Raw genomic sequence first — 10,548 nt, 5'->3', positions numbered from 1 at the left:
AAGCAGAACCCATAAAAAAACCCACAGATCTTCCCTGGGGATGGATATCCACCGAGGAACCAGCAATGCGATCTCCACTGCGGTACTGGGAGAGCATCTGCCACAACCACTTGATCTCTTTCCCCATTAATAGAGATTATTTGCACTTCTAAAAGCCTGAACAAGGCTGCAGCTCCTGGGGGCTGGGGACGGGCTGGGAGAACAAGGGATTTGGGCTGACCCCATGAAATTCCCTGCTGGTGCTTTGTTTCAGAGCAGCCCAGAATTAGCTGAGGGTACAGTCGGTATTGCAGGGGAGGGAGGAGGTGGAACCTCGCTAACACATAGGACCAGCACTTAGCTGGTCTGCACAGCCTGTTCTTACCTTGTTGAGGCTGAATCCAGGATTTCTGGACCAAATGAAGCAGGCATCTGGGGCATCACTCCATTCTAACCTCGCCCTGTGTCACCCACGGTTGTTGGAGAAACCAAGGGCTGGGTGGATGCTGTGGGGCTGCTGTGTTGGTGTGTGCACCCAGCACTTCCTGGGTGTCAGGGATGGGACAGGAGGGGATGCGATACTGGGGACACCCTTGGGGACACTGTGGGTGGAGAGATACAGTAAAGGTGCTGAAGAATGAAATTTGGTGTCTGTTGAGCCAGATGTAGCCCTGTGCATCCCACTGGCTTTGATGCATTGCACTGACCTCCAAAAGCCAGGAGCAGTCCGAAGGCCCTTCCTGAACCATTATGCCGCATGACAGTGCTGTCCCAACAAAGGGACTTGTCTACCTGGGCTTTGGGCATGAACCACCCCTGTGCCATGAGCTAGGCTGCTAATGGAGTCGCTGACACCTCCTCAATTACAGCAGTGCTGCCTGCCACTGAGTAATGAAGGAATTTTCCTCTTTTTGCTCCCTGAATACTAATTGACGTGGGCTCCGGCGCAACGCCAGCACAGGAGGATGGTGCCATCTAAAGGAGCTGAAAGCACAGAAGAGAAGCAGAAAAAAGGAGCATCTGGATTGTTTGGGCTGCTCCTTCACTGCCTTTTGGCTGCTTGCCCCATTTCCTTGTGTCATGGAGAAACATCAGTTTCTTCCTCTGTTTCCCCTACTTGCCACCCAGATGATGTGAGGCAGCCTGGGAGCAGCACCTCAGCTCAGCAGAGAAAGTTTCTGATGGGCTCTGGATATTTTTATGCCACATTAGAGATAATGGGGCTCCGACCTGGGCAGAATTTACCTTTTCCCTGTTAGCTGGTATTCAAGAGTGATTTCTCTTCTTGTTGCCATCCACTCTGCTTCATGCAGGTGGTTACCACCAAAGCCAAGGGCTTGCTGACACCTAGCCAGCAGTGGTGCCCTATTGGGGTGAAGCAGGCAATGCACCCCAAACCCTCATGGACCATCCCAAGGGCTCTGTGGGTCCAGGTTCCAGAACTGTCCCTGCTCATTGTGTGCTGCCTGGACACAAGCCAGGGCTGTGAACTCAGCTGAAAACCCTGCTGCTGTCTGGCACGGGTCAACCCATGGGCACATCTGCTGGCACCCTGACCCAGCTTCAACTCCCTCTGATGAATTCCCTTTGTTGAAAGGGCAACAGTCATCCAAAAAATTCTCTTGGCATAGGCAGCTAACAAGCCCAAACCAACCCCAGCATTCCTATTTTACCTTTTTTTGTCTTGCTGCACGCTATGAAAGGCACATCCATCTGTCATGATTTACGGAGTCACCACAAGAATCCGGTGAGATGGGGCTGCCGGCCCAATTCCAGGTATGTGAGGTGGGCTGTTGCTTTTGTTTGGGCAATTAATTAATTTTCACCGGGTGGCTTTCACTTCTACGGCCTCTTTTCCACTTCCCAGGTTGCTCAACTTCAAAATCAATACGACCACCCCTTAATAAAGACGTCATGCTGAATGTATATGTCATTAATCACTGAAGTTACCTTTCAACCCAGCGCGTTTCCTTTGTTGGAGTCTTCCCTTGCAGTACTGGAAAAACAAATAGACACATTTATAACAACCCCTTAGGGCTAAGTCAACAGTTGAATTCACCTCCTTAATCAACATCTTGGGCTTAACAGAGATCATCTCAAAAACTCCTCAAAGAGCAACAAAGCAGTAACTGTATTTTCCCAGTAGAGATAATTGGGATTTTACATGGCATGATGATAGACCTCATTGAAAAGTTTTCCTAGCATTACTGCTTGGTGAGGGGAGTCCTGAAGCAATGGCTCAAGCCAAAGGGAGAGCTTGGATACCTGGTGGCATCGCTAAGGCACGCCAGGGCATGTTTCAGAAGCCATTAATGTTTGGCTTTGGTGCAATGGAAGATGAAAAGCCTGGAGTCCCATGCTTTTAGCCAGCCAAACTCTGTAAAGCAACTTTGCCACGTCTCCATCCTATTGGGATGTGCAAAACCGCCTCCTGGAAAAGAGCAATACAGAGGTCACCAAGACAAGAGTTCTGCTGAAACACCAAGCTGTGCAGCATCCCTCTGTGCTGCCTTCCGCAAATCTGCCCTGCAGCCCCAGGATGAGCAGCCCAGTGCCCAAATATCCAAACATTTCTGAATGAAAGTGACAGGTTCAGATCCTCCGCATAAAACATACCTAGCAAAGTCTATTTGCAAAGTAAATTTACTCTGGATTTCCGATACCTTGGAAAGTTTTTTCTATTATATTTATTTAAAATTACAACAGTTTACATTAGAAACAAGCTCAAACAATTAAGGTAAAAGATAAATAACTGCATACAGTTTAATTTTACAAAATGCAAACACACATCTTTCATTGTTCCATTATCCTAGTATTAAGTGCAATATAATTGGCTGATGCATTTTCGCTGACTTAAATGCTCTGAAGTTAAACAGGCCTGACTTTTATGGAATCATCTCTATTTTCCTTCCCTGTGCTGGCAGCAGCAGAGGTGGCTCATAGTTTTGGGGGGCACTAACCAGCAAGATGTGCCCTCAATGCTCTGCAGTGTCTTTCCTGGGGTGAAGAACCTACGGGGATTGAGCTGAGAAGCAAAGAGCTCCTATGGATATCAGATGGCACCAAAGAGAGTGTTTGGCCCCAGGGAGTCCCAAAAAGTCCCCCAAACTGGGAGAGGTCCCTTGGGAAGGGTGAAGCTCCCAGCTCTGCCATCAGCTGTTGTGTAACACATGCCCTGTGTTGCTTGCTCCCCTGGGTGATGTTCAATTGTCGGGATTGGCTTTGAAATAATCCTTTTAGAAGGATGACAAAATGAACAGGAGGCTTACATGCTTATGGGGTAAGGCTGGTACCGTACGTATCACAGAAGCACATAGAGTGATGTTATATCAACAGCAGAGTACCCAAAGGTCTTGGAAACTGAGGCAAGAAATGAAAGAGGAGGGACAGGGCAAGGTGCCAGCCAACAGGCAGGTGGGGACATGGTGGGACAGCAAGCCTAGCTGTGTGGGACCTTCCCCATAATCTCATCCTCAGAGGGTTCCTGAGCTGCTCTGTGCCTCCTCCATCAGGCTGGGACAAAACCTTAATGGTGGCTTTGCTTTTTCTCCATCCTCCTAGCCCAAGAGACACAAGGTACAGGGATGCAGAGGGGAGTGGCACAAAATGACCATGGACACCTGGATTTGGGGTCAGCACTGGGTTCCTGCAGGCTAGCCTTAGGTTTCCCTCCTGCTCCCTCATGCTTGTGCAGCTCTGGTGCCAGTCTGGGGCAAGTGCGTGTGAGTGTGTGGATTTGAGAGGGGACTGAGATGGAGATGCACTTTGCCTTCATCCTTAGGCCTCCAAAATTCTGAAGCTGGCCAGAGGGCATGCAGGAGCTTGGATGAGCCAAATTTTACCCAGCATCCTTAATGCATGGAGTTAATCATAGAGTCATAGAATCATAGAATCATAGAATGGGTTAGGTTGGAAGGGACCTCAAGGATCATGAAGCTCCAAATCCCTTCCCGAAAGGCAGGGCCACCAACCTCCACATTTAATGCCAGACCAGGCTGCCCAGGGCCCCATCCAACCTGACCTTGAATACCTCCAGGGATCCTCCACAGCCTCTCTGGGCAGCTGTTCCAGCACCTCATCGCTCTCTTGGTAAAGAATTTCCCCTGATATTTAACCTAAATCTTCCCTCCCTCAATTTAAAACCATTTCCCCTTGTCTTGCCATTATCCACTCTTCATAAGGGTTCATAGGAATTCTGGTGTTTTCAAGCCAATGGAAAATGGGAAACAAATTGGGAACTGTCCCAGGGAATGATGTAGAAAGGAAAGAATAAGGAAAATGGGAAAGGCAACACTCAACTAGCAGGAGGAGGTTGAGGACAGGGGTGACCTGAGACACTCACCCAGAGCAGTGAAGCCTCAGGAATGTGCCCACCCCTTCTCACTTGGGCATCTCTGGGGAGCGGGCCGGGGTCTTTGCATCCCCTCTGCCTGTGGTTCCCTGGGACAAAACATGAATACCTCCCACCAAGTGCACTCAGCACATACGTGTTTGCCAAGCCATTATCTACTCCTGGGTTATGAGAAAGCATTTGTGTTTCAACGGGAATCCAATCAATAAATTCCACAGTCTTTCACCCTCTCTTCTCAGCAAACATATCCATCCAGCCCTTCTACAACCAGGTTTTCTCCCTTTGCTGGAGTTAAATATTTGTGGGGCCTCTTGTTAAAACATCAGGAGCAACAGGCTGTGAGGGAGGGCTCCCAGCAGTGCTGGATGGGGCTTTCACAGGGAAAGCCTCTCCTTCCCTGTTATTCTCATGCTGTTATTCCCAATCCAACCAGTGATTACGGCCACAAAAGAAGGCAAATCAAAGGGGAGAACCACGGCCATTCCTGCACCAGAATTGTACTGATGGGGAATTTTTCCAGGGAACTCATAATGACCATATTATATCAGTGTTGTACTTAATTGGGGCTATTAGAAGGATAGTCCTTCATTCACTGAAGCAAAAGGGAAACATCTTGAAGCCTTAACGTTTTTTTTGCATGACATGCTGGAGCTTGTGAATGGGAGTCTTTTGTTCCTCCAAAAAAGAATAATCCAGCAGACAATGGCATGTGAAAGCACCATCTATATTTCATAGATGACTTGTCAAGAGCCAGGCAGCCTGTTACCCTCCAACCACACGCTGAGATAAAGGAGATCGTGCAAGACCTGGGCTACAAAGGCCTCCAAAAACAAGGGTTTGGTGGCCATGATCCAGGTAGCACCAAAGGGCCCCATGGGTGCTGGATGCGGGAGCAGTGGGGCCAACAGAAATAAACAGCTCTCACACGTTCACACTCTTTAAACTATTTGGGCCTTCATGTGTATTCATGAGTCAGGCATCGGCGTGAATGCTAACAGGGAAACGATGATGGTAAACCACAAATCCTCTGAATCAATATTGTTCCATTTGCCATACTAATAACGGTGAGCGGTGCTGCACGCGGCGGTAGTGCGAGGCTGCTGGAGCAGGTTAGGCTTTTTGTGCACTTTGCAAGCACAAAAAGGGAATGTGGCATCCCGAGCTAACAGTGGTGAGATGCAACGTCTGGAGCACATCTGCAGGGACAGGCGTGGATCTTCTTCCCATGCAGCATTCCTCAGAGAGATCCTGTGATGAATCCCTTGCTGGCTCATTGACAGGTGAAGCTGCTTGCAAATCCCATGGAGTTCCTTCAGAAGGGCCTTGCAGGCTCTGCTTTAGCCCAGATCCAGTCTGAGGATGTGCAGAGGCACTGAAGGAAAAAGCAACGGGGAGATACAGATGCTCCGGGGACGGAATAGTTTGCTGGAACCTAGAAGAAGGCTTGCAGCCAGCAAACTATTTACATGTTCAAAGTGCATTTTGGGCAGAAAACAGCTAAGCAGCTAGAAGGCTGGTTGTGAAAGCCATTTAGGTACCTGGAGTGACCGGCAAATAGTGGGTGAGATTTGGACAATCAGTAGGCTTTGTAGGTCAAGTACCTTGCTAGCTCCTGGTGGGAGGCAGGGGGATGGAGAACTCCATGTAGTGCATACAGAGCCAGCCCCTCCACAGGGCAGGGGGTGTTAAAGTTCCCTTCCCTTCCCTCCTGTCCCTTCACTTCCTTCCCTTTCCCCCCCTTTCCCTTCCCTTCCCCTCTCTTTCTCTGTCCTTTCTATTTTGCTTTTCCCCTCCTTTCTCCTTTTTTCTTCTTTTTCCTTCCCCCCCCCTTCCCTTTTTCACCTCTTTCCTTCTTTCCTTTTTGTTTTCCTTCTTCCCCCCCCCCTCCCCTTTTCCTTTTTTTTTTTTCCCCCCTTCCCCTTTTTCCTTTCTTTTATTCCCCAACATTTTCAGTACCCCCAGGGAAATGACAGTAAGTCTGAAGACTCCCGCATATCTTTTCCTTACCTCTAGACAATGCACTGTGCTAATGTGCATCCCACCAGCAGTGTTTGCCAGGTGCTGCCATCACCCCGGTACCGCTGTGCAGGCCTTTCCCAGCTGTAGGATTCCAGGTGAAAACAGGCGATTCCGGATTCCAGCTCTCTCCCAGACCTCGCGCTCCCCCCAGCGGCTCCGATGCGTTCCGGCCCGCATCCCGGACCCGCTCACTACTCACATCCCTCTCTCTGCAAATCAGGGTCTCCTTGAGTCCTGAAGGAAGACTGTGTCCTTCCTGCTGGGGCTTGCTTTGCATTAGGGACCTTACCGTGACCCAACGCAGCCCCCCGCCCTTAGAAGACGACTCTGATGCGTGTCCAGTGGGGATGCTCCAGCTCTGCCCATCAGTTATGGGAGTGATTTGCTCTGTGAGATCATGTCTTGGAATCACACCACTCACATGCAGGCTTTTTCTGACCATCTGCTTCCTCTCTATTTTACCCAGCAGATTTTAGGGTGCCTTCAAGCTACCCACCTGCCCTCAGAATTGCCTTCAAAAGCTTTATCTAGGGCGTTCCCCATCTAAAAACACCAGTGCAAGCTGATTTCTCTCTGGAGAGCCAATATTCCATTAAAAACAAACAAACAAACAAAAAACCAAACCCAAGAACAGAACAAACCAAAACCCAGTAATCCTAGCATTCGACCTTCACACAGATACAAAATCACCTTAATGCCATGTTCCTTCTGACCGGGCCATAACTAACTTTTCAACACCCACAAAATTGAAGCCTTTGGTTAATGAACGGTGGAAAAAACATTGTTTGGCAGTTTTAGAGACTAGTCAGAAAGAATGCCTGCTGTCAACGTGTCTCTCAGCGTCGAGGGAACAAATTCAGAGCACAGTGACCCACGAGCTGCCATCCAAAGCCAGCTTTCCTATGAAAACAACACATGTGCTCCAAGAGCTGCAATGCTGGGCTGTCCAGGTTGGTCATTAACAGCATGCTCAGAGCTTGGAATTTGGCTGGCTGTGTGGTCATGGCATGGTCAGTACCTCCCTGACAATACCCTATTTCCTAATTTCAGCAGCTTTCCTGATTTCTCCTCAATATTGCAAGGGTATTTGCTGCCTCCCGCAAACTCAGTGCAGTGGAAAAAGGCTCTTTTCCCTGGGCTGTTCTTCCCACGTGGATGGATGTCAGCAGCATGAAGCTTTAATGGATGGATACAACCTGTGTCATTACACCTGGCACCTATTTGCAGGAACAATAGAGCTCCCTCTGCTAAAACAAGCACCTACAGCATTAGTCAAATCAAAGCCCTTTCAAACTGGCCAATTCCCTCTAAGAAAACGCAGTTTTCCTATTAAGCCTGAAAGCAATTATCTAGGATTAGCATCAGATCAAAAGGGATTACTTCCATTATTGTTTCCCAGCCCCTCGGGGCTGCCAGAATTATGATCTATATGGTGAGCAGAGTGGGGTTCCAGGGCTATGTGTACCCCATGCCTTTGGGTTCCCTGGCACAGCTCTAGGTTGTGTCTGATTCCAGGTGCTGGAGCATGAAGCCCTATGGGAAGGGTTTCTGTGCCTTTATTTTGGAGGTGTGTGATGGAGGGCGCAGGGGTTGCTCAGGTATTTGCTGGAAAGCTGAGTGTTTGAGCTGACCTGGAGAGAGAGCATCGTCCCTTCCTCAGTTTCCACCTTTTCTAAAGGCTTGGAGGTGGTTGCAAAACCTTCTGAAAAGCCCTTAAGAATCAGCAATGAGATATGCAGAGAGAAGCTGTGGGTTTTTACCTGCCATGCCACACGAGCCTGATTAAATTACTGATGTGCAAAGGAAGGCCACAGCACAGCGAGAACAGACTGCACAGCACATACATTTCTCCTTAATCCTACCTGCGACTCCTGCTGACTGCTTATGGTAAAATACCACAAAACACTGTGAGGATGTTAAAGTGGTGTGAATGAATTTCCATGGGGGGATTTTTTCTTCCTTCTCAGAACTGTTTTCTTATTACTTGGACAGTTTTATTTCTAGTATTTATCCCTGCTTCCCAATGTGAAGAAAGTCCCATCGACCACACAAACAAAGCATGCATAGTAGGAGTTGCTATGGTCTTTGTGGGTCCCTTCCAAGTCAAGATATTCTATGACTCCATGATTTTAAAGGCTTTGCTGATACCACATTTGAAAACAATTATTTTAGGATCCTTTTCTGAATGCTGCGCAATTAACCATCTTTGTGGAGATGTTCAGTTTTGTCTTTATCGATTTTCTGGAAGCCAGAAGAGTGTTATTAAAAGCAAAAAACAAAGCTCTCCCTGGAAGGGCGATCTCGAGGGATCACAGTAAGCAGAAAAATGGGCCAGTGATAAGGATGAGTGGGACAGAAGGATAGGAGCCACCTGCATCTCAGCTATCTGCCACGCAGTTAACTCTTCTGATGGGGTGATGGTTGGACTGGTTGGTTGGTAGCCGGACTGATGGGTTGATGACTGGACTAATGGGTTGGTGGTTAGGCTCACGGGTTGATGGTTGGACTTGTGGGTAGATGGTTGGACTGATAGTTGGATGGTTGGACTGATGAGTTGGTGGCTGGACTGATGGATTGATGATTGGATTAATGGGTTGGTCGCTAGGCTCATGGGTTTGATGATAGTTGGACTGATAGTTGGGTGGTTGGACTGATGAGTTGGTGGCTGGACTGATGGATTGATGATTAGACTAATGGGTTGGTCGCTAGGCTCACGGGTTGATGGTTGGACTGATGGGTCACAGAATCACAGAATCGTAGGGGTTGGAAGGGACCTCTAGAGATCATCGAGTCCAACCCCCCTGCCAAAGCAGGCTCCCTACACCACATTGCACAGGTAGGCGTCCAGGCGGGTCTTGAATGTCTCCAGAGAAGGAGACTCCACCACCTCCCTGGGCAGCCTGTTCCAGTGCTCTGTCACCCTCACTGTAAAGAAGTTCTTGTGCACATTCGTGCGGAACTTCCTATGCTGGAGTTTCAGCCCATTACCCCATTACCCCCTGGGTCGGTGGTTGCATTGATGGGTTTGTGGTTGTTCTGTTGGGTTGGTGTTTGGACTGATGGATGGTGGCTGGACCCTTCAGCTGCTGTTTGGACCTATGGGTTGATGGTTGGACTGATGGGTTGGTGGTTGCATTGATGGGTTTGTGGTTGGTCTATTGGGTTGGTGCTTGGACTGATGGGATGGTGGTTGGACCAATAGGCTGATGGTTGGATGAGATGATCTGAGCGGTCTTTTCTTAATGATTCTATGATTCTATGACCCAGTGAACCTTTCTGACAGGCCAACAGAAGGGATACTGCATTGAGCATTCCCTAGCTAACAGTCCTGCAGAAGCACACATGGTGCAGTGAGTGAGATCTGATTCTTCTCTCCCAAGGAAGGAAGAATTCTTCATCGAAGTAATGAAAGTCAGTCTAATTTTTATTTTAGAAAAACCAATTTTCATAAATGGTGTTCCACTAATGGCTCATGATCACATATAAGCCCCACAGCAAATTACTCTTAATCCAGTTTGTCTGTGTTATGTTACCTGAGGGAAATAATATCAATCCTTTCTCTTTGCTAGCAAACTGTTCGCCGGGACTTCTCCAATATATATTAATCCCATCATTTATCTTTGTCAACTGAGAACAAAAATAATTTGTGGGAGAGTAAACAGAGGGAGCACACAAGACAGGAGCTCAGCATTATTAAACAGAAGAAAGCAGGTGTTCACAAAACCGAGCTGATTTTTATTGCAAAAAACTTAAGTAATTCTCCTCCTGCATCTGTGCATAGTAAACAAGAGATTCTGATATTTTAGGGGAAATTGAGACCCATCCAGGCCTTCCCCATGTGCCCAACGCTCCTCTGGAACCTATTTTGGGGAGAACCAGGTTTGTCTCTGGGCTGGAGGCAGCCAGTGGGAGCTTTGCCTTCTTTTCTTCTAACCATGTTTTCTCCTTTTTGTCAGTACAGCATCTCTAGGTGGTTGGCTTTGGGGATGGCTCACCTGGCCTTGGGGTTTGGGGATTCTTTTTTGGCTGAGGCACTCCTGCTGTCAGCAGCACGCACCTAATTGGGGCTGCTGACCTGCACCGCACCGCCCACTGCAGAAAGAGCTATTTTTCCTCTGGCTTCAATGGAGCTTTAAATCGAGCTTCATAATGAGCCTCATTACAGCAGGTACTCCAACGGGGGGAGCGGTGATTCAATT

At 48.3% G+C, this 10,548-nt stretch overlaps 1 long non-coding RNA gene across 1 annotated transcript; it reads right to left on the bottom strand.

The window, feature by feature from the left end:
- Positions 1-2,645: 2,645 nt before the first annotated feature.
- On the bottom strand, positions 2,646-6,831 carry LOC140250430 (uncharacterized). The gene is made up of 3 exons (XR_011903170.1): positions 6,639-6,831; positions 6,338-6,558; positions 2,646-5,702 (listed from the first exon to the last, which is right to left on the bottom strand). It is a non-coding gene; the product is annotated as an uncharacterized lncRNA (long non-coding RNA).
- Positions 6,832-10,548: the final 3,717 nt, after the last annotated feature.

This window comes from Excalfactoria chinensis, chromosome 3, assembly GCF_039878825.1.
Source record: "Excalfactoria chinensis isolate bCotChi1 chromosome 3, bCotChi1.hap2, whole genome shotgun sequence".
Lineage (NCBI taxonomy): Eukaryota > Metazoa > Chordata > Aves > Galliformes > Phasianidae > Excalfactoria > Excalfactoria chinensis.
This window is presented reverse-complemented; position numbering and strand designations above follow the sequence as displayed.